Source organism: Schistocerca nitens, chromosome 3, assembly GCF_023898315.1.
Source record: "Schistocerca nitens isolate TAMUIC-IGC-003100 chromosome 3, iqSchNite1.1, whole genome shotgun sequence".
In the NCBI taxonomy this organism is placed as follows: domain Eukaryota; kingdom Metazoa; phylum Arthropoda; class Insecta; order Orthoptera; family Acrididae; genus Schistocerca; species Schistocerca nitens.
This window is the reverse complement of record NC_064616.1, coordinates 292,870,806-292,897,317: the sequence shown is the minus strand read 5'-3', so window position 1 is coordinate 292,897,317 and position 26,512 is coordinate 292,870,806. Positions and strand designations below refer to the sequence as shown.

Genomic DNA, 26,512 nt, shown 5'->3' with positions numbered 1-26,512 from the left:
CTAAACAAAAATGTGGAAACAGCCAAATTCGTTTAGCAGGCTTTCGCGACCATCTGCCAATTCAGGTGATTTAACATATCTGTGGCACTCTTCTATGGGTCAAACTAACTCGTGACCAATCGCATTGTCTTTTTCATAGATGTTCAATATCCGCAGTTAGTCCTGCTTGTTATGGGTCTCGCACAACTGAGCAGTATTCTAAAATTGGACCTGCAAGTGATTTGTCAGCAATCTCCTTTGTAGACCAACAGCACTTTCCCACTATCCTACAAATTAATCTTTTATTGACGCTATTGTGGAGGACGTGCAACATATTTGCATCATTAATTAATAATGGCACGCATTAGTCTAGAAGGCGAAGCCACATTTAACTTAACACCTCAAACAATTTTGTCAGAGGGACAGGAAGTCGCTCCTGGCATAGATGGCGCGTTGATATACAGGGAGTCCAGTGAATGAGTCACTGTTTCAAAAATAAATATGTCAAAAAATAATATCGATGGACGACTGCAACGAAAGGTACGTTTATTGTGAAATTTATAGAAAATTTTCGAAATAGTTCAAAAAGCTGCTAACAGATGACACTGTTCGCTATGCAGCTCGAACAGTATCAACGTGAATAATTTAAGTCTTCCTCTGCAAATAGTATTTGCAGTCACATCACAGCGTTTGAAGGATATGGGGAAAGACAACGGTAACACTCAAATTTGAATTTTTCAAACAAAGTACAGTAAAGCAATGATAACCCCGATGTACACAAGTTGATGCAACGACTTTGTCTAATTGATGACAGATAACAGCACAATGTTGTTTCGTTTCTATGAGAACCCACACAGGAGAATGCTAAGTTCACCGGACTTGGATACGATGTAACGTCATTATGACGTATACACGCTACATCGAAAACGATGGAAACCGTATATCGACTATTCGACCTTTGTGAACTTTCGAGAGATTGTGACAGGTTAGCGCTGTGCTCTGCGCAATTCGTTTAAATGAGTTTTGCGTTCCTTGCGTTTAAATCGTGTATTGTACTGTGTTTGTGTCCTGTGCGTTGTTTTTCGTTTGCTCCTCTCTAATTATGTGTTCAGCATTCGAGAGACTAATGAGAGGAAACCTTACCACCATGGAATGCTTTGACACTATCATACCACCATGAAATGCTTTGACACTGCATTCAATCATTTCATACGTCAATCAGTACTAGACACTAACCTTTGGTTAAGATTACATTGAGAAATCCACTTCTTCTCGTATTTCATCTCCGGTTGACGATTTTTCTTCAACAATGCCTCATATTTTTCTTTTTAAGTTCGAAATTCAATCATTCTACACATCAGTCATTACTGGACACTAAGGTACCTGTCTCTGCGGTCCGAGTGTAAAATTACTTGGAATTATGGTTGATAAAAGACTATCTTGGGGTGCACATATAAATAACTTAGCTAACAAACTTGCACGAGTTCTCTTTCAGCTATATAAATTAAGAAAAAAAAGTCAGCAAGAGTATGCTGCTACAATCTAATATGTACTGACAAGACCAATTGTATGAAATCATACTAAAATGTTGATAATAAATAAATATTATTTTCGGCGTAAGCATTCAATACAACAATCACACAATCTAATCTGGTCGGGACATAAGAAGACTTCACTTTTTTACGTGGTGTTTTCAAGGCCACGGTCAGGAATATTTCTATTAGTATCCAGCTCTTTTATTTTGGCGAAATACATATACGCTGCCACACTGAGCTGTTTTCGGAATCGCACGTGTCAAAACAAACCACTAGCTGACGACAGTTTAGAATCTCGAACGTTCGTAAAAGTCGATAGGTGTATTAATCGACTGAAGCGTATAAACGTCATAATGACGTCACATCATATCCAGGTTCGATGAACTTAGCATCCTCCTGGTGAGAGACAATGAAAACCCAGATAGCAGATACAGATACCTTCAAAATGGAGGTAATAGCTGACAGGAGTGACGTAAGTTGTGGTCTTACTTCAATTGTAAGTGAATTGTGCGGTGATTGCGACCGTTTTAATGCCGACATTAATGATTCAGATTCCAGTTTAAACCAGGAGATGGAAGGTTCTACGAATATTAATTCCAGTACTTATGAGGTAAGGTTTGTTTTGACATGTTATTTGCTGGATGTCATTCCCTTTGTGCTGGATGGTTAGGCTATGTGTTTTTATTTTTGTATTGAACTGTTTTACAAGCCCTTTTCACCAAGATACAATCAATACGCCTTTTAATAAAACTACTTTCTGTTGTGTGAATCAACTTTGTTAACAAAAAAGAGCATACTCGTACTTTTGGGTTACTATGTCATTGATGAAGTTATTGGTTTAACAGAACTTTTTTCAAATTGCACTTTCTAGACAATAATATGGCTTGACTAAAAGGAAAATGTCCACAACCGTGCATGACGTCATCGCCAGTGGCCGTACTGCTGCGCGAGACGCTTTCAGCTGCTAGCCTATATTGATCTTGACGTTCATCAAATTCTTATCTAAAATAAAAAAATATTCCGATATTTCGAATAATATGTTTTCTCTTATTTTTACGGTACACTGTCTCTTTTTCGTAAGATCGAATTGAAACTTAATTTGAAGTTAAGTGAAATTTTGAATTATCTGTACAAATACGTGTTTCGGGAAATCAATGAAATGTTTGGAAATTCGATAACCAATGAGTTAGTATTTATATTTACACAATTATTTTTTTATTTGTGCCGAAAAATACAAAAATCTTCACAGAACCAAATTTTCAGTAATTTTTCTCATACTCTTTGAGTGTCGTAACACTATATTTACAGTATCAGTGACCCTTATTACTTAAAAAATAAGCCCCTTATTATTTTAAAGAATATTGACCTCAGGACCAAGTATATAGTCGATGATTTCATGTACTGTGTAATTTGCAGTACAATCAAACCCAACAAATATATCGCCAGGCAAGTTGCTACAACATGCACAAAACAATACATTTCTTTGGCATCTTTCATGAAGAAACGACTCTTTTTTTGTAAGTAATTTCTGTGCAGTAACATATGTATATTCTACACGTTAAAACATCCTGACGAGGATAACAGTCCACCTCTACTGATAACAGCTGTTTAATGATTTGGTTATCTTTCACATCCTCATCGTGTGCTATTAGATACAGTTTACAATAATTACATTTATTTTTCTTAATGACAATATGAGCAGTAGCCATGTATGTAATGAAGTACAGGCCGCATGTCCTCATCTAACCTCTGTTTGTTAGCATCATCTACAACTAAATTCAATTCTTAATTAAATGTCACTTGTGAAAGGTCATTTATATCTCACTCATTAGACCAAATATCATTCTTGAAAACTTCCTCACTTATTTTTTTGTGACTTTAATATTAATGACACACAGCTTTGTACCCTTAATTTACTTTGTCTCAAAAATCTTGTGATTAAAACATGGTAATTACCACCATTCAATGAACGATACTTCCCAAACCTGCTGTCTAGATCATCAGCTTGAACCTTGCCTGTTACGAACTGTTTTCTCTCTCTCTCTCTCTCTCTCTCTCTCTCTCTCTCTCTCTCTCTCTCTCTCCAAATGTAATACCCAACATATGCAGCATAAGACCGAACATCTGCAAACTGAATGACAGACATTGTATCATCACACATCTCTTAACCTAATGATACCCCCATGAACTTCACTGTAATATCCATACCAAATGAAACCAATAAAAACTTAACTTCTTTCTGCAAAACAAACACCAAGCTAATCAGGCCTAATAAAAATGCCAAACACATAAACAAAAAAGAACCATAATCATTCGCTGAAAACACGTACACAACCCTCGTTCCTGCACAAAGTACCTAAACTCGAAACCATGCTAGCACAATGACAACCAAAACTCAAATGAACCCATTGCCACAAGTTAAATTCGGGACATCCACAACCACCACCAGAGGGCACCATCAAATACAACACAACCTCTGCTAACACAACCAACTCAAATACTCCACACCACAATGACATCACACATCACTCCATTACGTCATGGGTCAAAGCAGATGAGTGGAATTGGATGCTTCGGTTGACCTGAATGTTCCATCGTTAACCAATTTGCAAACTGATGTAGCAACTCTAGTGTGTGTTTAGAATTCTTGGTTATTGGCTCTTGGAACATATTTAATTACCTCTGACCTTTTAACAAAGTTTGAATGTTAACTGCATGTCACCACTTGCAAATTATCTCAATGAAACTTGCACTGTCATTGTGGTGAAAAATATGAAGACCAAGTTTTACATTCTCCGTTTCTGTGGTTGATGGATACTGTGGTTTAAGACACAGTTTGTTGGCAAATTTCAATAAATTTTCCCTTTCAAGTGAGTGAAGAGATTTCCAACTGCTTAAAAATGCAAAATTGCCATCAGCCTCATTGCTAAAATCTGGAAACTGTAATCTCTTCTTTCTGTTTTAGCCTGTTATGTATATATTCCAATAGGTGCACACTATCAAACAGAAAATACAAAAGGCTGCATCCAGCACCTGGAGAAGGGTGCGAGTACTTAATTTTAAGTTCAGGTGGATCACTGAAGTACGATACAACCTTATTATTGATGTCATTATCATAATCGTTACCAAGAACCTCAGAGCATGTGCTCTGCAATTTCAATACAAACTTTTTAAGAAAGTTAGAAACAGCAAGGGGCGTGCATGGCTTTGACAGGTAGATCATGAGCTACATCATTGTACCGTGTATCCAAATGACACACCATAAATACATAGGCTGTAAATGCACATTCACTTCTGCTGCTACTGCTACTTTAGGCCTGACCCACAATATAACACCTTTTGAAATGCATTAGTGATTTTAAATGCCTTCCATCCATCAAGAAGGATTGTTCAATCTTGCTCAGTCAAAAATGACACTTTGTTAGCTGTGTATTCTAGAAAATATGCAGAAACTTGCCTAAGAACAGGATTAATAGAAAATCCAATACATATTCTAGTCAGTGTAGCTGGACAAGGCATCATTATTAAAGGCACACAACAGTGAGGAGAAATTGAGTGAACTAATGACCATACCACCAAAATAGACCATGAATATCTTGCCATATTCCTTTTACATTTTAGCATTGAAAGCTGTTCTTTCAAAAATATAATTATTTCTTGTTTATCTGGCAACTTTTCAAATAAATTGTTCAAAACATTAAATATAAAATGAATACTCTTCTCTATTGCTAAATTGTAAGTTTGCCATATTAAGCATAGTAGTTAACTGCGTTGTATTATTTACAGTTACTGGGAACTTGAATTTCTCTATTTGATCAGTCTGCAGATCATTTACATGAACAGTGAGATTTAAGTTTGCCCTAATATGACAAAAACTTTCTGAAATGACGCTTCACTAATTAAAAGGAAATGTACAATAGTCTTCTTAACAACACAGATCCACACACTCAAATCAAAAGTATTAATTTTATAATTGATTCATTCAGGGCTGAGAAGGATACAGACTTCATATGTTCTTCATGACTAGTCAAACTTTCCTTTAGAACACAAATGATGTAAGCATTTTCTATATGCTGTCTTCAGTCCTCAAGAGATTCTCTTGATGTTGAAGGTGTAGATAAATATCCAGGACCTCCAAGTAGTAGTGATGGTACTGCACCTGTAATAAATATATTAACTGCCATTATCTTATCTTATACGTTGTAAGGTCAACAGATTCATTCACTAATTATATATCCTAACACAGTCCGTAAACACCCAACAAAACCTTCCCTTAGCTGTGGATGGTCAAGAGTTGATGTAATAAATTTTCGAGTCTTAGCCTCATATGCTGATGTACTTCTTTCTGTATCGTGTGCATGAAAGTGCCACTCACAAAACTGTTGAAAATAATAGAGTAGGTTGCATTAGTGTGACAAAACAGTTCCCATATATAGGTTATGTTTATAAATTACAGTTAATGCCTGAGCTAAATAAAAATATTTAATGTATTTGTTTACTAAAGCCGCTGCTTTCGACAGAATCATATGTAGGAGTAAAATTATTGTGATGAACTGCACTTACCAATTTTCTCCTTGCATCTTCATCATGTGGGAAATGGAATATACTTACTCTTTCTTGAGTACTATAATTGCCTTTACAAGGCCCCTCCCCTTGCCGGGGGCTCACGGATCTTTCATGAGTTTGTGTGTGGCACACATGGTGGCCCAGGCTATATTCCTTCCTGGGCTGCATTTCCCTTCCCCATGCCCCTCCCTACCCTGTCCTCACTCCTTCTCCTCTGCCCCCTGCTTCCCCTCTCTTAGTGTTCTTACTTATGTCGACCTGGCTATCCACCTGGTTTTGTTCCCTATGCCTTTTCTTTTTCACCTTCCTTTTTGATTCCCCTTTGGGGTTTGACTGCCATTTCTCCATAGTGTGAGCTGTTTGGGGAATAACTCCTTTCCTAGTACCTATGGCATGGGGGGGGGGGGGGGTGCTGACCACTTTTCGGTAAGTTCGTGCTCGGCTACCACAGGGCCCCAACATTTGTAGCACCCCTTCCCTGCTGCATGTCTATCATTCTGGTATTCTTATTTCTCTTCCTTGGGGGGGGGGGGGGGGGGGGGACGTCTGGAACATTTTTGGGAATGTGTTCTGAGGTTTTAATAGCATGACATGAGAACAACCCCGTCATGTAGATTCTCTTTCTTTGTTCTTCATCTTCTACCATTCCCCCGCATCATTGTTTGAGGTTCCTCTCAATTACTTCTTCCTCCTTTTGCGCTCCTGAAGGCTGGCCCATGCTGTTTTACGTGTAACAGGTGATTGGGTAATGCGTAATTCCCAGACCTGGGGTAACAGGTACGAGTCATACGTACTCCCTGGTACAAGCCAGGCCTAGGGAGGGGTGATTGCTTGAGCTGTTGCCTTTCCAAATTGCCATTTGGCCCTCTGTCAGGAGTTCGAGATGTGTGACCTGAGGTGTGAACAATCACCTAAGACAGGTTAGCCCATCTGTGAGGGGCCGCCAGTTGGAAGGAGTGGGCCATCGGAGACACTAGCAATCGTGGGGATTTTTTTCACAATGAGCCAGTCATCATCTCAGCCTCAGTCTGTGTTTTCTAAACGTAAATGGAATCAGGCTAAAGATTCAAACAGTCTCCCAGCTGCACTTAAATTCCTTGTGGTATCACATAATGGAGGAGGTCAGTCCTTTGCTATGGTTAATCCGTTTATTATTCAGAAATCTGTTCATGCAATTGCCAGCCCTGTGACATGCTGCTCTCGTTTACATAATATATCTCTGCTTCTGGAGTCCAGTTGTGATTTTTGAAGCCGAACAACTGCTTACAGTTCTACTCCTCCGTGGCTATCCTGTTTACGTTGAGGCCTTTTGAGTGCTGAATTCTTTGTGAGGTGCTAATTACACTTGGCTGCTTGATGGTCTGACTGAGGGAGAAATCAAAACCAACCTCTCTTATCAGAGTGTTCTAACAATACCGCCACTTGCAAAGTAGGTTAGAAATAAGATTTAATAATGTTGCTCATGCAGCATATGTTCGCTTTATGGGGCAACAACAAAGTTAATGACTGTGGATGGTATCGTCAGGATGGAAATAATGAAGTCACTGTAAAAAAGTCATTAATTTAGGCACTCATCTTGAGTGGATTCCCACGTGGATTGCGTCGAAGTTGTTATGGCTCATCTTGTTGATTCTAGAGTGATTCCACTTTGACTGTTAGAAGGTCCAGATCTGTATTTTAGCAATATTTGAAGACCTAACAAATGCGTTTTTCAGGAAATTCTTAATGATCAAACAATCCCAGATCAGAACAATGGTATGGTAGAAATAATTTTTGACTTGGTGTTCACGGTCCACATTTTTATTAAACTTCTTGTTAATTCACATATACTTCTTAATTGCCACATCATCAAGAAAACAGTTTTGTATCAATCTTCATATATTGAATTTCCACTTTAACCAAACACAAGACTTGACTTCTTTTACAAAGCGAAATAACAACTTAACTTCTGCAAAGTGAAACAAAAACTGCTCTGTGCACATTCACACCAAAACGGTTACAAGTAAGTCAAAGATTATGACAGTCTCACAGAAATGAATACACACAAGAACCATATCACTGTAATATATCGATACATCGTAGTACCTATACATTAATAAAACCAAATGTGAATATTGTCACAAAAATGTGTGTTACTTCGCAGAAAAGTAGTAAGACATTATTGGTATCAAGAACTGGGGTTAGAGTGCCGTAATGCTCATGTAAATAAAGAACCATTACAGTGTCACTGCAGTCCATTGGGTAATGAAAAAGGTTGGTGCACCCTTCCTGCCTAAACACAGTCTTTTTCTCACATTTGATCAAGTAGTGCTGCCATCATAGATCAAAGCAGGCTATGAAATCATCATGGTCAAACCCCGTACATTCCAAACCCAATGCATTGCCACCAGTGTCAATGTTAGAACCACACTCACATGTCCTATTGAAAACATGGACAAATGTGTTACTTTTGGGAAGGATACTCAAGATGGCTATTGCCTGCCACCTTCTCCCCGCTATGTGAGTTGCAGTGGTGACCCTCCAGCCTCACCCCGAGAATGTCCCATGTATCTCAATGAGCAGGCCATCCAGGTGGTCTGGGAGAAGGAAAAAGTACCTTACCTTCTGGCTTGCAAGTTGTTGGCTATTTGAAAGCCCTGCATTTTACCATGAGGTACCGTTCTTGCTATTCCTTGCTCCTAGCTCCATGAAGGACGTGGCCCCACAGGCTTGCAACTTCAAATTCAGCACTGCAGTTGTAAAGTAGCCCAGTATGCTCATATCATTCCAGTGTCCTCCTCCTCCAGATGCGCAACAAGCCACCTAATCTTTGCCCAACAGCAGGCCGGAAAGGACAAATGGAACACTCGTGATACTTCTTATGATGTCCCTCCAGTCAACGCACATCCCCCTTTCCCCCCCCCCTCCCCCCCCTCCCCCCCCTCCCCCCCTCCCGCCCCCTTCCCCAGGGGGCTCACGGTCCCTTCATGAATACATGCGTAGTGAGTATGGGGCCCTGAGCTATTGCAGCCTTCCTTCCTTTCCTGGGCTGTGTTTTGTTTCATTTCCTTTCCCTTCCCCTCCTTGCTCCTTCCTCTCCACCCTCTCCTCTCCCTCTTTCGGTGTCCTAGTTTATGTTGGCCCTGCTATCCTCCTGGTTATGTTGGCTTTGCGAGTTGGTTTTGTTGACTAATTACCTCATCCTTTTGGCATTCTTTGGGGCAGTGGATTTCCATCTAGTCGGGGTGTTCTCATAGACCTGTTTCTTGCAGACCATGACTTGTGCCTTCTTACCTACCCATTTCAGTGCTAGTCATGGTTCCTTTTCTGCCATTGATCTTTGTCTTTCTTCTCCCTCCCTTCATTACACTGGTCGCCACACGACAACCTTTGATAGTGACCACTTTCCATTGATTCTCTCGCTCCCTGATGGGCAGGTTACCTTGTTGGTCTTTCCAACATGCCGAATGGCCTCTATATACTGCACAGGTCGTTTTTTCTCCCTCTTTGTTGGGTTGTATTGATAACGTCCTACATGATGTGTTTGATGTGATTGTTCGCACTGCTACCCTTGCCGTCCCATGCTCATCTGGACCATTTCGCTGCTGGCAAGTCCCATGGTGGAGTACGGCCATTGCCATCCATGATTGCCGTCAAGCTTTGCAACAGCTTAAGAGGCATCCATCTGCTGCCAATCTTATTACCTTTAAACGCCTTTGCACCAAAGGCCATTACTTAATCAAACGGAGCAAACGGGTGCATTGGGAACGCTTTGTTTCTTCCCTCAGTTCTACTGTCCCTATGGCACAGGTATGGGCTACACTTTGCTCTCTCCAAGGTTGCCATCGGCAGTCTACCCTCTCGGGCCTTGCCCTCCCAGATGGCCTTTGCACGGACCTGTTGATTCTTACGGAACCTCTTGCGACCCATTTTGCAACAGCATCAGCATCAACCTCCTATCCGCCTGCTTTCCTTCACCAGAAACAGCGGGCCGATGCTTCCGCCGTAGGTTTACCATTTGTCAGTCAGAATGTTACAACAAACCTTTTACTGAATGGGAACTTCTTTCTGCACTTTCTTCTTCTCATGATACGGCCCCTGGTCCAGACTCCATTCATAACAGATTGCTCGATGACGACGACATCTTCTCCGGGTGCTTAACCGTATTTGGATCCAAGGTGACTTCCCTTCTCAATGGAGGGATAGCATCGTGGTGCCCGTTCTTAAGCCTAGTAAGAACCCCGTTTGTCGAAAGCTATTGGCCAATTAGTCTGACAAGCGTTGTTTGCAAGTTACTTGAACAGATGGTAACCCGTTGGCTCAATTGTGTCCTCGAATCTCGGGATCTATTGTCCCCTTATCAGTGTGGCTTTGAGAGGGGACGGTCTCAGATTGATCATTTACTTCGATTGGAATCCACAGTTCGGCAGGCTTTTTCCCAGCGCCGCCATTTGGTTGCAGTGTTTTTTGACCTTCGCAAGGCATATGACACGGCCTGGCGCCATCACATCTTACTAACCCTTCATCAGTGGGGTCTTCAGGGCCCACTCCCGATTTTCATCCGCCAGTTCCTGATCCATCGGTCATTCAGAGTTCGAGTTGGTACTGCTTTTAGTTCTCCACGGACCCAGGAGACGGGCATCCCACAGGGTTCTGTCTTGAGTGTCCTTCTTTTCCTCATTGCTATCAATGGACTTGTGGCCTCTGTCGGTCCCTTGGTCGCCCCTGCCCTGTATGTGGATGATTTCTGCATTTGGGTTAGTTCCTCCTCGATGGCATCTGCAGAACGGCAGCTCCAGGTGGCTATACGGCGTGCCTCTGCATGGACCCTCTCTCACGGGTTTCAATTCTCTCCTTTAAAATCGCGGGTGGTCCACTTTTGTCGCCGTACTACGGTCCACCCTGATCCAGAGCTCTATCTCGCTGCACAACGATTGCCTGTGGTTTCACAGTTTCGTTTCCTGGGTCTTCTTTTCGACAACAAGCTCACTTGGTTGCCCCATATCAGACTCCTGAAGGTAGGATGTTTCCGTAAACTCAATGTCCTTCGCTTCCTTGCCCACTCCTCTTGGGGTGCGGACCGTTCCCTCCTCCTCCGTCTTTATCGTGCTCTAGTTCTGTCTTGTTTGGACTATGGTTGTCAAGTTTATGGTTCAGCTGCTCCTTCCACACTGCACGTACTGGATCCAGTCCACCATCGTGGTATCCGTTTGGCCACCGGTGCCTTCCCTACTAGCCCTGTTGATAGTCTCCTGGTTGAAGCTGGGATCCCACCCCTTTCTGTTCGGCGGTCCCAGCTTCTGGTGTCTTATGCCCTCACTATCCGTTCTTCTCCCTCTCATCCTTCCTATTCTATCCTGTTCCCAGACCATGGACGTCGCCCACCCGACTCCCGCCCTCGGGCGGGTTTACCGGTTGGGCTGCGCCTTGCGTCTCTTTACCGTGATTTTCAGCTTCCTTCTTTGTCCTGTCTTCCTCGCTCCCTCCCCTCCACCCCTCCTTGGTTAGTTCCTCGGCCTCGAATTCGGATGGATCTCCGCCGCGGTCCGAAAGATTCCATCCCCCCGGTGGTGTTTCGTTCCTTTTTCCGCAAAATTTTATGGGAGTTTCGGGATGCTGTTGTTTTTTATACTGATGGCTCTAAATCTGTTGATCATGTTGGGTATGCCTTCACGTCCTCTGTTGGAACGGAAAATCAACTGCTGCCACCTACATGTGGGGTGTTTACTGCGGAATTGATGGCAATTTCCCGGGCCCTTACCTTTATTAAACAATCCCAACACAACCGCGTTTTGTTATGTACGGACTCGATGAGTGGCCTTCTTGCTATTGATCGGTGTTTTTCGCGCCATCCCTTGGTCTCTGCCATCCATGACTATCTCGCTGATATTCACCGTGCTGCTTGTTCCATTGACTTCCTGTGGGTCCCTGGCCATGTGGGTATCCCGGGAAATGAGCTCGCTGATCGTTTGGCTGGGGGAGCAGTTACTTACCCCCCGTTTCCTGTAACCCCTCCTGCAGCGGATTTACGGCTTCACATCAAATCCCACTTCGCGCAGTCATGGGCCAATTCTTGGGAGGCTACTCCACTGTCTAATAAACTTCGTGCAATTAAGGTGACACCAGGCCCATGGCGTTCTTCCTTTCGCCTCTCCCGAAAGGACTCGACCACACTGTGTCGTCTCCGCATTGGTCATACCAGGCTGACCCATGGTTTTCTTTTGCGTGGTGAGCCACCCCCGCTATGTGGTTGTGGAGCCTTCCAGTCAGTGGCCCACATTTTGGTTGAATGCCCCCTTCTTTTGGCTCTGCGTACTAAGTACCAACTCCCCCACACTTTACCTTTGATGTTGGCTGACGATTCCCGGATGGTCTCTCTGGTTCTCGGTTTCCTCCGGGAGAGTGGTTTTTATTCTCAGTTTTAAGGTTTTTAATCTCTCTGGTGTTGGGGCAGGGCGGTGAGTGTTTGGGTGTCTCCCACTGTAGGCAGTGTTTAGAGATTCCCGATTCACCTCCCTGACCGGAATCCTCTTTCCTTCCCCTTTTACTCTTTTTTACCCTTTTTTCAGGCTTGGTTAGTCTTTTTATTCCCATACGTATTTTCTGCATTTTAGCAGTTATACCTTTTAAGTCACAGGTGGTCTTGCCTATGCTGCTTCAGCATAGTGTTGGGTTCGTTCTCTTGCTGACTTCCCTCATTTGTTTTTACCAATGACAATGTGACTGCCCTTTTACGTTTTTCCCTTTTTCCGTTTTATTGTTCTGACTTTTCTGAGATGTCCCGTTAGCAGAATGGAGTATATTTGAAACAAGGGACTGATGACCTCGCTGTTTGGTCCCTTAAACCTCAAACAACCAACCATCCTCCTCCTCCTCCTCCTCCTCCTCCTCCTCCAAGTTGGTGATTCTAATGCCCACCACTCTATGTGGAGTAGTGCTTATCATTTAGTTGTGGGCTCCTCATTGACCAATTTCTTGTAGGCCACAACTTGTGCCTTCTTAAAGAGGGTTCTCACACTAATTTTAGTGCTGCATGTGGCGCTTTCTCTGCCATTGATTTTTCACTCCTTCCCCCTCCTCTTCTTCCTTCCTTACGTGAGTCACAATGCGATGACCTCTATGATAGTGACCATTTCCCGTTGATTCTCTCCTTCCCCTCTTGATGGCCAGGTTACTTCACTGGGCTTTTCATCATGCTGATTGGTGTCTATACATCTCCCAGGTCATGTTTACTTGTTCTTTGTCACATTGTATTGATGAAGTCATTATGTAATCTGTCCAATAAGATAATAGACACTGCTAATATTGCTGTCCCCCACTCGATGGGACTTGTTTTCTGTCAGCCAGTCCCCTGGTGGAGCACAGCCATTGCCACCACCACCTGCGATCGTCATCGTGACTTGCAACATCTTGTTCGGCACCTGTTCACTGCCAGTCTTATTACCCTTAAATGTCTTTGGTGCAAAGTCCATTACTTAATCAAACGGAGCAATTGTGTCCCCCCAGGGGGTCCACAACTCTTTTGTGGATACGTGCGTAGCGAGCACAGGACCCCGAGCTAATGTGGCCCTCCTTCCTTTCCGGGCTGCATACCTTCCTTTTCTGCATCCTTCCCCATCCCCCATCTTCGCCCCCCCCCCCCCCTCCTCCTCTTTCCTTCCCTTTCTACCCCTCTGGGCGTATGTTTTGTGCCTATGTCCGGAGACGGACACTCGAAAATGTAACACATTCTTTGCTTTCTCTGCTTGCAAGTCTTCGTCCTTCCTTTGTCCTTCTCTTTTCCTTACCTCTACCCTTTCTCCGCTGTGGCGTTTGAGACCTCTCTTCTTTTATTTCCCATTCTTTGTTTTTCTCTTTCTCTTTTTTCCTCCCTGTGCGTGTCTGAAGGCCGACCCACGCATTTCCATGCGTAGCCAGTGACGGGGTAACGCGTAATTCCCTGCCCCGGGTAGACAGGTAGGATACGTACGTACCCCCTGGTAATGGCCAGACCCAGGGAGGGGTGATTACCCGAGCTGATACCTTCCGAAAGTGCCGATTGGTCTCTCCATCCATTTTTCGGGAGGTGTGACCTGAGGTGTGAACAACACCTAAGTCGGGAGTGCCCTCAGAGAGGGCCCCCACAAGGGAGGATCGCGCCATCGGAGACGCCGGTAAAATCATGGGGCATACTTCCGCAATGGTTTCCTTATCTTCTACTATGTCTCCTCACAAGTGTAAGTTCAATGAGTCTCAGCCACAGACAGTTCTTCCATCATTGCCACAGTTCCTTGTTGTTTCTTGGTCTGACGAAGGTCATGACTTCTCCACGGTCAACCCTTTCATTATTCAGAAAGGTGTCGACGCAATTGCAGGTCCTGTAAAGGCTTGTTTCAGATTACGAAATGGCACCTTCTTGTTGGAAACAGTGAGTGCCCTCCAGGCCCAAAAATGGCTGCATACTTCACTGCTACACACCTTCCCTGTCCGGGTGAAAGCGCACTGCACTTTAAATTCCTCACGTGGGGTTGTTTATACCCGCTCCCTCGACAGATTGTCCGCCAAGGAAATTCAACACTAGCTGTCTGACCAGGGTGTAACGGCTGTTCAGTGTCATGAAAAGGGTTGACACAAACATCGTTCCAACCCGTACTGTCTTCTTGACATTTGACAGAGTTCAACTCCCATCGAACATCCAAGCGGGCTAGGAGATAATTTCCGTTCGCTCTTACATCCCAAACCCTATGTGTTGCTATCGGTGTCAGCGGTTCAATCATACCAGCCAGTCCTGTTCCAATCCGGCCAAATGTGTTTCGTGTGGCAAGGATGCCCATGAGGGTGCTTGTCCACCTCCATCCCCTCGTTGCATCAACTGTATGGGTGACCACGCTGCTTCCTCTCAAGATTGCCCCATTTTTAAAGATGAAAAGCTCATTCAGGAAATCGGAGTGAAGGAAAAGGTGTCGACCTTTGCTGCTCGAAAATTATTCGCCAGTCGAAAGGCCATTGTGCCTCAGACAGGTAAATACAGCACTGTCCTTGCCTCTCCTCAGCCAACAAAGGAGGCGGCCACGCAGACTTGTGATCTCACATTTAGTGCCACAGTCGTCAGATCAGCCAGTGCAAAGATCGCCTATTCAACCTCCCCACTTTCGCCTGCTCACTCTAAGGCTCGCCTTTCATCGGGTTCTGTTTAATCTCGAGCCCAAAAGTCAGACACCCGGACTTCCAAAAAAGAGCCTACACGTGAAAATTTTTTACGTACCCCAAATTCACAACCATCATTTCCTCCTTCATCTAAACATCCTGTTTCCAAGAAGGCTAATAAGAAACCCAGTTCCTCTCCGCCACGGCGTGTCTCATCTACAGCACCACCTGGTGGTAGCCGCCCTTGTCAGTCTTGTGTCGCCGAGGCACACTGCTGGCGGCCGATCAACCGGCCGATCGCTGGTGGCAGGAGCTACTGCTGAACAACCTATGGATCAGGATCTTCTGCCTTCGGCTGACTGCCGTTCCACACTGTCAGTTGCAAGCTCTGAGCTGTTGAGGGCAACCTTGGTCAAATTATTCCATTTTCTGTCCACCCTATGTCCATTATCCATTGGAATATCCGCGGTATTCGAGCCAATCGGGATGAATTGTCGATCCTCTTACAATCCTACTCGCCGGTCATCTTCTGTATTCAGGAAACAAAGCTGCGTCCCCATGACAGCTTTGTTTTCCCCCATTTTCTGTCAGTCCGATTTAATCTCCCCTCTGTTGAAGGCACTCCAGCACATGCAGGCTCACGATTCTTCTCCATGATACTCTCCATTATCACCCAATCCCCTTACACACTTCCTTCCAAGCTGTCGCTGTCCGTCATTCCCTTTCTGGATACACCTTCTCTCTTTGTACTGTATACATTCCATCATCCACACCAATGGCACGAGCTGATCTCCTTCATCTTCTTGGTCAGCTTCCACCCCCGTATTTGCTGGATGGGGACTTCAGTGCCCACCACCCGCTTTGGGGATATCCACATCCTTGTCCGCGTGGCTCACTATTGCTAGACGTCTTCCACCAAACGTATCTTGTTTGCCTCAACACTGGGGACACTACATTTATGTCTGCCTCCACGACAAATTTCTCTCATTTGGACCTTTTGGTCGGTACTGTTCCGCTAGCTCGGCACTTCGTATGGTTCGCCCTTGCTGATACACACTCGAGTGACCACTTTCGATGTGTCCTTTGATTGCAGCCACACCTGCCATATATGCGCCCGCGACACTGGAAGTTTGCCCAAGCCGATTGTACACTTTTTTCGTCTCTAGCTACATTCGATGACCGTCACTTTCCTAGCGTCGATGATGAGGTCACTCATATTACAGACGTTATTCTTTCAGCTGCGGAACGTTTAATACCTCGCACCTCCGACTTGCCCTGGCGCCTCCCAGTTCCTTGGTGGAACGAGGCATGCCGTGATGCAATACGTCAGCGGCGGCGTGCTCTTTGCATTTTCAGACACCATCCTACATTGGCCAACTGTATCTGCTATAAGCAGTTCCGTGCGCAATGCTGTTGCGTCATCCGCGATAGCAAGAAGGCAAGCTGGGACTTCTTTACTAGCTCATTTAACACCTTCACTCCCTCCTCGGAAGTTTGGAGTCGGATTCGACGGTTATCTGGCGCGCCTAGTTTCTCCCCGGTCTCTGTGCTCACTGTCGCGCATGATACATTAGTGGACCCCGTTGCAATTTCTAACTCATTGGGTCAACACTTTGCTGAGATTTCGAGCTGTTCAAATTACCTGCCAGCATTTCTCCCGAAGAAATGCTCTGCGGAAATGCGACCTCTTGCCTTCTCCTCTCAAAATCGCGAAAGCTACAATACTGTTTTCTCCGTGCGGGAACTACAACATGCACTCTTCTTCTCGCTATTCCGCCCCAGGACTGGATGGTATCCACATCCAAATGTTGCTGCGTTTACCATACCATAGTCTGCATTACCTCCTTCACCTTTATAATCGAATTTGGACCAACAGTACTTTTCCCAGACGGTGGCGGGAAGCTATCGTCGTTCCTGTTCCGAAACCTGGAAAGGACAAACATCTCCCCTCTAGCTATCGCCCCATTTCTCTCACGGGTAGTGTATGTAAAGTTTTGGAGCATATGGTGAATTGCCATTTAGCTTGGTGGCTGGAGTTTCGCAGTCTTTTAACAACTGCCCAATGCGGTTTCCGGAAGCATCGTTCTGCAGTTGACCATCTTGTTGCCCTCTCCACTTCTATCATGAACAATTTTCTCTGGAAACGCCAAACGGTAGCAATATTTTTTGATCTGGAGAGAGCATACGATACCTGTTGGAGGACAGGCATCCTCCGCACACTGTTCTGTTGGGGCTTTCGAGGTCGGCTGCCCCTTTTTTTTCGCGAATTTATGGCAGAGTGCAGGTGAACACTACTGTCTCCCATACTTTCTCCCAAGAAAACGGGGTACCCCAGGGCTCTGTGCTAAGTGTTGTACTGTTTGCCAGTGCCATAAATCCTATTATGGATTGTCTCCTTCCTGATGTCTCGGGCTCCCTTTTTGTGGACGATTTTGCGATCTACTACAGCTTTCAACGGACCAGCCTTCTTGAACGACGTCTTCAAGGATGTCTTGATCGCCTCCACTCTTGGAGCATCGAAACCGGCTTCCGCTTTTCTCCCAGTAAGACTGTTTGTGTTAATTTTTGGCGTCGTACTGAGTTTCTTCCACCTTCCTTACATCTAGGACCTGTCAAACCTTCCGTTTTCGGATGTCATTAAATTCTTGGGTCTTATGTTTGACAGAAAACTGTGCTGGTCCTCCCACGTTTCCTATCTTTCGGCTCGCTGTCTGCGATCCCTCAACACCCTCCATGTCCTGAATGGTACCTCCTGGGAAGTGGACCGAGTGGTCCTTCTCCGCCTCTATCGCGCCTTAGTGCGATCAAAATTGGACTACGGAAGCATCGTTTACTCCTCTGCTCGGCCGTCTATTCTTAGTAGTCTTGACTCTATCCACCACCGTGGATTATGTTCAGTGTCCGGAGCTTTTTACACCAGCCCTGTGGAAAGCCTTTATGCTGAGACTGCTGAACCTCCGCTGTCTATTCGGCGAGCTGTCCTCCTGAGTCGTTATGCTAGCCATCTGTCTTCCATGCCTGCAAATCTGGTCCATGACATTTTTTTTTCAATGCCTCCTTGGATGTAGGGTATGCAGGCCGCCCTTCCTCCCTACTACCACTGGGAGTCTGCTTCCGTCAATTGTTCCATTCTCTTTCCTTCCACTTTCCTAAAACTTTCTTGACAACTTGGGGTACAGCACCGCCTTGGCTCCGTCCCTAGACCTGCCTGCTCCGTGACATTTGTCAGTTTCCCAAGGATGGTACCCCTTCACATGTTTATCGTCGGGCATTTGCTGCTCTATGTGCACAGATGAAGGATGCCACATTTATTTACACTGATGGCTCAAAAACATCGTTAGGTGTTGGGAGTGCCTATATTGTTGGCGACACCCCAAATCGATTTCGGCTTCCCGACCAGTGTTCGGTTTATACTGCGGAGCTTTACACTGTTCTCCAGGCTGTCCAATACATCCGTCGCCATCAGCGGATACAGTATGTTATCTGTTCAGATTCTCTCAGCTCGTTGGTATCTGTGGAAATGAGGCGGCCGATATAGCGGCCAAGGCAGCAGTCTCTCTTCTTTGGACAGCTATTCGCATGATTCCTTTCGCTGATCTACGGAGTGTTTTATGTCGTAGTGTTGTTTTTTTTTTTTATGACACGCACATTGGTCGACACTTCCCAATAATAAATTGCGGGACGTGAAAGCTCTTTCCTGTGCTTGGACCTCTTCCTCCCGAACACGTCATCAGGAGGAGGTAATTTTAACTAGACTCGGGATAGGGCACTGTCTTTTTAACCATCAACATCTTTTAAGCGGCGATCCTCCCCAACTCTGTCCCCACTGCTCTCAGCTGTGGACTGTAAGACACCTTTTACTTGAGTGCCCCTATTTTACTCCGTTACGTGCCTGTCTACAGCTGTCACCTGACATATCTTCCATTTTAGCAGATGACACGCGCTCAGCCGATCGTGTTCTCGAGTTTATTAGTGCCAGTGAGATGATGTCAGTCATTTGAAGCTCTTTTTGGGGACAACCAACCCCATTCTATAGTGGTTTTTTTAAAGCTTTTTAGTTTTTCCAATTTTTTGAGTTTCGTTCCCATTGCTGCTGGTTTCCAGTTTTGTTGTCCCCCCCCCCTCCATCCCAAGTCACAGACCGGGCGCTAATGACCGTTGCAGTTTTGCGCCCTAAAACCATAACAAAACAATAAAAGGAGCAATTGTTTTGTGTGTGTGTGTGTGTGTGTGTGTGTGTGTGTGTGTGTGTGTGTGTGTGTGTGTGTGTGTGTGTGTGTGTGTGTGTGTGTGTGTTTTAGGGGTTGCTTTCTCTTCTCTAGGTTCTGGGTTTAGGCTACACTCCGTACCCTCCCAGGTTGTCAGCAGCAATCTTCCATTCTGGGCCTTCTCCTTCCAGGTGGCCTTTGTACAGATCCATCAGTTCTCACAGAACACCTCACAACCCATTTTGTGATGGCATGGTGTTGCCTTGTTCCTCCTCTGGAAACAGCAGTCTGAAGCTTCCCGCCTATGTATTACTCCTTGTCAGGCAGAAACCTACAATGAACCTTTCACTGAATGGGGGCTCCTTCAGGCCGTTTCTTCTCACAGTTCAGCCCCAGGCTCTTATTCTGTTCATAACCAATTGCTTCAACACCTCATACCTCCACAATGCCAATATTCTGGTGTTTAACCATATTTGTCTTTAAGGCATTTTCCCTTCTCAATGGAAAAACAGTATTGTGGGTCCTGTATGTAAGCCCAGTGAGGCTCTGTCGTCCCTTGATAGTTACAGGCCAATCAGCATGATCAGTGTCCCCTGCAAGTTGGATCCTTGAACCTCTGGATATTTAATGTCCTTACCTGTGCAAGTTTTGGTAGGGATGGCATCTGATAGATCATCTGCTTCGATTGGGCACTCCAGTTCAGCAGACCTTTCCTCAGCACCACCCTCTTGTCGCAGTTTTCTTTGCTCTTTGTAAGGCCTACAACACAGCTTGGTGCCATCACGTCGTCCTTACACTCCATGAGTGGTGCCTTTGAGGCCGCACCCTCCCAATTTTTATTTGCCAGTTCTTATCCCAACAGCTGTTCAGAGTTCAGGTTGGCACCATTCTTGAATATCTGTACCCAGGAGAATGGTGTTCCACAGGGCTCCATGTTAGTGTACTTCTTTCTCTCATCCCTATTAATGGTCTTATGGCCTCTGATGGACCGTTTGTCACTCCTATTCTGTATGTGGCTGATTACTGTATTTGGGGTAGCTCCCACTCAGTGGCCTTTGAGGAACGACAACTCCAGGGGTCCATCAGGCACACTTCAACATGGACACACTTGCATGGTTTTCAATTCTCTCAAGGGTGGTGCATTTCTGTCACCATACTATGGCCCAGCCTGATATAGAGCTCTGCCTTGACACCCAACAGTTCTGTTTCTTGGGCCTTTTTAACAAGCAGCTTGCTTGGTTGCTCCATGACCGTCATCTAAATATTGGCTGTTTTCGTAAACTCAATGCCCGTCGCTTCCTTACCCACACATCTTGGGGCACAGATCATTCAACCTTCTCCTATTCGTAAACTCAATGCCCGTCGCTTCCTTACCCACACATCTTGGGGCACAGATCATTCAACCTTCTCCACCTTTATCAGGCATTAATTCTGTCTCAGCTGGAAAGTGGTTCTCCAGTTTATGGATAAGCTGCCCCTTCCACACTGCTCCTCTTAGACCCAATTCACCAGCACGGTATCCATTTAGCCACCAGTGCCTTTCACACTAGCCCTATTGGTAAGTCTTCTGGTTAATGCTTGCATCTCTCCCCTTTTGATTTGGCAGTATGAGCGCCTGGTTTCGTACACCATCACTACTTGCTCTTCTCCTGCTCACCCTTTGTATTCTATTCTATTCTGTTTGCTGCTTTGGGCTGTTGCCTGCCCTCACTACCTGTCCTTGGGTGTGTTTTCTGGTTGGGCTGTGCCTCGTTTCTCTCTGCCATGATTTCCATCTCTCCTCCTTGGCCTCTTCCCCCATGTTCTCTCCACCACCCAACCCCCCACCCCAGATTAGTTCCTCGGCCCCGGATTCGGATGAATGTCTTCCAGGGTCCAAAAGTCTCCATCATCCCAATTGTGTTGTTTGTTCTGAATGCTCCTATGGGAATGTCAGGGTGCCATTGTTTCTTAAACCAGTGGCTCTAAACCTGCTGGTCACATGGGATGTGGCTTCACATCTTCTGTTGGCACAGAACACCATCTCTTTCTTGCCACGTGTGGTGTGTTTACTGCAGAATTGATAGCCATCTATTGGGCCCCTCTGCTTTATTAAATGATGTTCACCACACGCCTTCTCAGAGGAAGATGTGCAATTAGTCAAGGAAAATATGGAAAGTATTCTGAAATACAAAAGTCATTGCAGTAGAAAAGATAATATTCATAAGTCTCATGTGCCGATGCAATATTCTGTTCTAAGTTACTACAACCACTATAAAAATGAATACTGTTATGATATCAAAGCAAATCTTGTATCTTTTGATAAGTATCATCTCATTTTTATTGAAGATTTCAACATTTCATTCGAACTGCCAAAATCACTTACTTGCCCAATGTGTGATTCAAAAGAAATTGAATTGAAAGCTGTCAAAAAAGACATGGAAAAATTAAGATTTTATATGTGTATATTTCAGCAGTCATCCCTGTAATTTGTCACCCGGTAATTTCTTTGTTCGGGATGAATCAGTAGCATCAGGGGCTTTAGAGGAATTAGACAGCTGCTTACTGAAGTATTTGGAAGATCGCAACATAAAAGGGAATAAGTTGATTGCAGTTTCAAACAACTGCTCCAAGCAAAACAAAAACTGCAACATTGTGTATGTTTGGATGCCGCTAATTGCAAAAGGAAGGTTTTCCTCCATTCATTACCACTTACCACTTTCTGGACATTCCATGTTACCAAGTGATTGAGGTTTTGCTGTTATTGAGAAGTATGTTTACTGATGTGTGCAATTTGTGCAATGGGGAAGATAGGAAGAAAGTCAACTTAAACAAACAAGGTCGTCCTCCAGCATCTTAACCAGTTTTTGAAAGAATTACTTCGGGTCACTTTCAGTTGACCCAAAGAAGAAACAAGACCGCATATCAGCACTGAATTGGATATCACATATTTATCAGAACTTTTACAGAGTCGTAAAAACTAAGGAGACATCTACAAATGATAAGTGTGTGTAGATGCTTTTGCAGACGAGATATGAGAAGTGACAGTAGTGCTGTGATAGTTACAGGAAAACAATGGTATGCCACAAAATATATTCATCACTGCTAAGAAAATATAAAAATTTGTACATTATTAATACAAAGTTCATATTTGTTGCCATTGATTTGTGTGCTTAAGTCTTTGAACAGTGTACACAAGTCACATTAATAATAAAATGTCAGTAACTCCTGCATGGAAACATTTTTTGAGACTTTCCAACTGAATATCTCCAGTCATAGCTAATGTAGGTTATCATTATTTTTCACAAACTGTAAATTTATGGAATGTCCACAACTCGCAGTACGGAGGTGGCGCTAAAGAAGAATGAAATTTATCATTTGTCTGCCTCGGTACCTGTACCTTTGCAATCAGCAAGGCATACTGCTAACTGAAAGGGCTTGGGTTCAATTCACGGCCAGGTCAGAGATTTTTCTCGAGTCCTGGACTGGGTGTTGTGTTGTCCTTATGTTTGTATCATCATAAATGAGAAGAGTATTGTCTCCAATATGCTGTCATATCATCTTTCTATTACTGAGATGACTACATGGGCATGAACCGAAAGCCAATAAATTGAAATAATAATAATAAAAAAAAGTTGCCATCATATCCTGCCATGTCTCAATGGCCAATGGATTCAGATGCTGCACAGGTTGCCGATTCGAACTTGTTTAGCATGGTAGTATGGGTCCAGTAGACAGTTTCTTTCAGTGTGCCCCACAAGAAGTAGTCACAAGGAGTGAGGACACTCACTCTGCACCAGTAAATTTGCAGTTATCCAATGCAGTGACTCTGTTTCCAAAGTATTCATCAAGAAAGCAAAGCACCCATTCAGTGGTATGTGGTGTGGCCCCATCTCGCATGGATTGCCCAGTACTCCCAACACTAGCTGTGTAGAGACTAATTGTTCCAGAATTGCAACGTAACCTTCACTAGTGGTCGTTTCTTGCATGAAAAAGGGGCCACTAATGCCCCTGCTACATACTGCAGCCCAAGCAATAACTTTGGGAGAATACAGTGGTTTTGCTTCATGCAAATTGAAATTTTTGAAACACCAAAATAACAAGTTTTCCTTATTCATGACTTTCATTCTGGTGGAAGTGCACTTCATCTGTGAACCAGATGCAGCAAACATCAAATCCTTCTTCATTATCAATCATTGTGAAAATCTGGTTTGCAAAGTCTGTCACACAGCTCGTATACGTATGTCCTGCTGGCTTTGGATTTTGAATGCAAAGATGTTTGGGCTCTGTCTCAGTATTTTCTGCATACTGGAATGCTTCAGACCAGTCTCTGCTACAATTCTTTGGATGGATTTCCTTGGATTTTGCTTAGTAATCCCAGAAACCTTTGTGACGTTTTCAGGAATAACCACAGCTTGCCTGAGCCAATCATTCCCCACTAGACCATCAACCTTGATGCCTGTCAATTGGAATTTGGGGAAGAACTTGTGAATGCTTTTCCCATCAGGTCCTTTTCAAGCATTAACTCATGTTCCAAAACTGCACCTTGTGCAGGTTACTCTGAGGTTACTAATAATATTGTCTGCCAGGTAATAAATATATAACATGAAAAGCAAAGGTCCCAACACTTTTCCCTTGCGTACACCTAAGTTACTTCTGCATCCAAAATAACAGGCTGTGTTCTTCTTGCTCAGACATCCTCAATTCAGGCTCAATTATTTTTTTTTCTTATGTCGCATATAATCATATTTTTTGTTAGTAAATGTTAGTGTGGTATCAATTTTACAAGAAACCTGTTTCTTTTTAGATGTCCTGGTCCTGGAGGTGGAAGGATCTCCTCACAGTGGAGGCAGCTCCTGTCAGTAAGCTTTACCAAATTATGGGTACAGCTCCAACAGATCCTCATGAAACCAACTTCAGAAATTGATAGGAAAAACAGAAAACTGATTCCAGACACCCCGTATTTGACCACGAGCATCGGCGACCAGGACTCAGAATTGTGAAAGAGCTTCCTGCAGGCAACTACAGCAATGCCTTCAATTCCTGGTGCTCGCCTAGTGGAACTTTGACAAGATCCTTCACCCAAAGCACACGAAACAAATGTCAAAGGAGAACCAGTGGCAGGTTCAGACCTACCTTATGTGATAAGAAAAAATGCTAAACAGATTGATAACTTGGGTTTCACAATGCAAAGTCAACTTCACAAAATAGTGCTTCAGCAGCGATGATGAAATTTGCCATTGTGGTGGCCTGCAGGAGCATCAACATCTATTTGTCTGTTAACAGGAACCTGCTGGACACACTACTACAAGTGATCTTGCTGCAGCTAAGAAAGCAGCCAAAATTGTCAAATAGTGGGCTCTCCCCAGAATTTGAAGAAAGAGCTTCCTACAGGCAACTACGGCAATGCCTTCAATTCCTGGTCCTCGCCTAGTGGAACTTTGACAAGATCATTCACCCAAAGCACACAAAACAAATGTCAAAGGAGAACCAGTGGCAGGTTCAGACCTACCTTATGTCATAAGAAAAAATGCTAAACAGATTGATAACTGGGGTTTCACAATGCAAAGTCAACTTCACAAAATAGTGCTTCAGCAGTGATGATGAAATTTGCCATTGTGGTGGCCTGCAGGAGCATCAACATCTATTTGTCTGTTAACAGGAACCTGCTGGACACACTACTACAAGTGATCTTGCTGCAGCTAAGAAAGCAGCCAAAATTGTCAAATAGTGGGCTCTCCCCAGAATTTGAAGAAAGAGCTTCCTACAGGCAACTACGGCAATGCCTTCAATTCCTGGTCCTCGCCTAGTGGAACTTTGACAAGATCCTTCACCCAAAGCACACGAAACAAATGTCAAAGGAGAACCAGTGGCAGGTTCAGACCTACCTTATGTGATAAGAAAAAAATGCTAAACAGATTGATAACTGGGGTTTCACAATGCAAAGTCAACTTCACAAAATAGTGCTTCAGCAGTGATGATGAAATTTGCCATTGTGGTGGCCTGCAGGAGCATCAACATCTATTTGTCTGTTAACAGGAACCTGCTGGACACACTACTACAAGTGATCTTGCTGCAGCTAAGAAAGCAGCCAAAATTGTCAAATAGTGGGCTCTCCCCAGAATTTGAAGAAAGAGCTTCCTACAGGCAACTACGGCAATGCCTTCAATTCCTGGTCCTCGCCTAGTGGAACTTTGACAAGATCCTTCACCCAAAGCACACGAAACAAATGTCAAAGGAGAACCAGTGGCAGGTTCAGACCTACCTTATGTGATAAGAAAAAATGCTAAACAGATTGATAACTTGGGTTTCACAATGCAAAGTCAACTTCACAAAATAGTGCTTCAGCAGCGATGATGAAATTTGCCATTGTGGTGGCCTGCAGGAGCATCAACATCTATTTGTCTGTTAACAGGAACCTGCTGGACACACTACTACAAGTGATCTTGCTGCAGCTAAGAAAGCAGCCAAAATTGTCAAATAGTGGGCTCTCCACAGAATTTGAAGAGAATTATCTTGCTGTTTTTTTTTTTTTTTTAAAATCTTCCTGTCTGTATTTTAGCAATACTTGTGGTACATATTTTTCCCTGTATTTTTACTGTTATTAATTTCTATCTGTATGTTACTGAATTTCCTCTGTAACTGATTTTTTATATGTATTCAATCTCAATATGTATGTTATTAATGCTCTGTCGGTTTTGTAATAATTCAATGTCCTGGACATGTAAAATATAGTAAATAAATTTCGAGATTTAAAAGAGAGTTTGCGTGTTATTGCTGGCAATGCTTGCGAAATACGGTTGCGCTGTGGTGCTTCTATTGCTTTACACAGAAATCAATATTCACATGAATTTATCAGAGTTGAATAGATCAAACAGCTCAGCTGTGGTAATAATACTGAAGAAATGACACAGCAACTACTTATTGTTCTGTGTTTCAAAAATTAACAGCTTCAGATGATTTTTGCATCCATCTTCTGAAGTTCCTTATGCTATCATAATAAATTTTAGAGGTACTGAAACAACTGTTCTTGTGTGCAGCTGTTAGTCTTTGCTTTCTCACATCCACTCAATCTGCAGCTCTTGATCTTTAACTAGGGGCCATTAGGAGACTCACACTCCTACTATATCCCCGACCCTG

The 26,512-nt window shown here is 43.9% G+C and overlaps 2 long non-coding RNA genes across 2 annotated transcripts in view; both read left to right on the top strand.

Moving 5' to 3' along the window:
* LOC126248271 (uncharacterized) overlaps positions 1 to 26,512 on the top strand; it is a 313,391-nt gene that overhangs the window by 12,916 nt on the left and 273,963 nt on the right. The window lies entirely within an intron of this gene.
* Positions 1,890 to 26,134, top strand: LOC126248265 (uncharacterized). Its single transcript, XR_007545439.1, has 2 exons — positions 1,890 to 2,124; positions 24,180 to 26,134. It is a non-coding gene; the product is annotated as an uncharacterized LOC126248265 (long non-coding RNA).